At 31.1% G+C, this 2,576-nt stretch overlaps 1 non-coding gene across 1 annotated transcript; it reads right to left on the bottom strand.

The window, feature by feature from the left end:
* Positions 1–291: 291 nt before the first annotated feature.
* Positions 292–396, bottom strand: LOC145265890 (U6 spliceosomal RNA). The gene has a single exon (XR_013864694.1). It is a non-coding gene; the product is annotated as a U6 spliceosomal RNA (small nuclear RNA).
* Between the last annotated feature and the right edge of the window lie 2,180 nt (positions 397–2,576).

Genomic DNA, 2,576 nt, shown 5'->3' with positions numbered 1-2,576 from the left:
ATCTGCAGCTTCGATGTTCTTCATTCCCTATAACGCTACTTCGTTATATTGTCTTGTGTTATTCTCAGCATTCATGGGGTTTCCTTAATATTTCAGCCGTTTTCATTATCGTTAGGCGTTGTATTTTTGCAGCTATTCCTCTGATTCCAATTTTTTGCCATTCTTTTTTCCTGTTTTTTGGGGGATTGTTCCTAGTGCTCCTACTATTATCGGTACTATTTTCTTCATCATCCAAATCCCTTTTAACTCTCTGGCTAGTTCTCTGTATTTACTTCGTTTCTCTTTTTCTTTAAAAAGATGGAACGCCTCACGAATTTGCGTGTCATCCTTGCGCAGGGGCCATGCTAATCTTCTCTGTATCGTTCCAATTTTAGTAAATGTACTGCCGCAGATTATTATTATTACTATTATTATTATTATTATTATTATTATTATTATTATTATTATTATTATTATCATTATTATCATTATTATTATTATTATTTCCCTATATGTTTTTTCGGGCTTTTTGTGGGATGATCATCTTTAGTTAACTATTACGTGTAATTATATTCATGCAGATATTCTACATGATTTTTATTTGCGAAATATTTGAGTAAAAGGTTTATAGTAAACACACACCTTTTTCTATATATATTTATGTATGCATATATATATATATATATATATATATATATATATATGTGTGTGTGTGTGTGTGTGTGTGTGTGTTTTAAAAATTTCTGCCTTACAAAATTCTCTGAGTTTTTGGTCTACAGATATGAAACTTAATATCTAGGGCATTCCAATCAATGCAACACTTTCTATTTGGGTTTTAGCTGGGCACCATCCGTGCAAAATGTGACACATAAAAAATAAAATTTGGTCGAACAACGGCATTACGAATATGCTCGCGTAACGTAATAGCTATTGGTTCATATTTTCATTTTTAGCTTTGCAGCAAACATGTCTTTATAGGTCAAAGGAAAAAGTAAATCGTAAGCTAAACGTTTTGGTTTTGATGCCACGAGCCATTTTTGTAAACTTCTTAAATCATTACTTTATATTGGGTCCAATATAATAAAATTATAATTACGAAATTTGCATAAATAAAAAATATCATATTTAAGCGTATATTACGACTGGGCAGTGCCGGGCGACCGGCTAGTATTTTAATATGATAACAACACCAAATGTAAATGAACATGTCTACGACTGTGACTTCGAAGACTTGATTCGGTTGGGCATATTTACCATAGTCCTCCTAGACTCAATCACGAAAGACCGCAACCATTTCAGTTTTGAATTCTTCAGCTGAGGCATGAATGTTTTTATTGGGACGGCCCTCCATTGGATTAATGGACTATCTCATGACGTCACTTCCTCTGGTGACGTCACTCCCGGTAAAAAGTATCGGTGTCGGACAGTAAGAGATTGGTACGCGGCCAAGGAGGTCGTGTGCAAAAACGCCCAACAGTTGAGGAATGGTATTGCTCAACCCGCCTTGCCTGTAATATATGTGAATACATGTTTGTTTTGAAAAGTCCTGTGTTCCTTTCGTGTGATTACCATTTAACACCATGACATTTTCATTGTTCGAACAATTTTTCTAATCTTGGATGTTATTAGCACCACGATTTGTTTGTTGAAACCTACGGGCTTCGTTAGGTGTAAACACACGCGCACCCCAAAGACACACACACACACACACACACACACACATATATATATGAGGAGAATAATAGATAAAGTATTCCGTTAAATTTGAGAAATAAGGACGAAATTTATGTAATAAATATGTGTAATAAATATGTGTTATAAATATATGTAATAAATATGTAATAAATATATATTAGATATATGTAATAAATACATGTATAAATATATATATATATATTAGATATATGTAATAAATATATGTAATAAATATATGTATTAAGTATATGTAATAAATTTATGTAATTAAATATGTAATAGATATATGTAATAAATATATATAATTTCGTCCTTATTTCGAGACTTCCATTCATCCAGAAGAAATAAAGAGGAAACATAGACGAACACATAACTTGGTTTGTTCCTTTTTATTTCTACATCTGTCTGTATGTCTGTCTGTCGATCTGTCTGTCTGCCCCCCCTCTCTCTCTCTCTCTGTATATATATATATATATATATATATATATATATATATATATATATATACAAATGTGGAATTAAATAAAAATTAACGCCGCATTTCTTTTTCTCTATTCCTCTTTTTTTTCTGTTTCTTTAACATCCAAAATTAGGCGGAAATGAACTGTCTAGGACGCGTTGACATTCAAAACTCCTAAACGATTGCGAATTAGTCTATAAAAGGTTTTATAAATAGATTCCTAAAGTTTAATATTTTTACTTTTATATATTTTTATTTTTCGGTGGGATGTCCTGATTTATTTTCTCTCATAGTGCACCAATATTCTAATCTAATATTTTTAATTTATTAATTCATATTCATTTTATTTTTGTTTACAGAATTCCTTTTCTTACATCAAGTTTGTGAGAAATGTTGTAATACTACAATGGACTTTACACATACGATTTTTGGACTATATCGT

The sequence above is a fragment of the Euprymna scolopes genome, chromosome 40 (genome assembly GCF_053919585.1).
Source record: "Euprymna scolopes isolate OS-2025 chromosome 40, ASM5391958v1, whole genome shotgun sequence".
Lineage (NCBI taxonomy): Eukaryota > Metazoa > Mollusca > Cephalopoda > Sepiida > Sepiolidae > Euprymna > Euprymna scolopes.
This window is presented reverse-complemented; position numbering and strand designations above follow the sequence as displayed.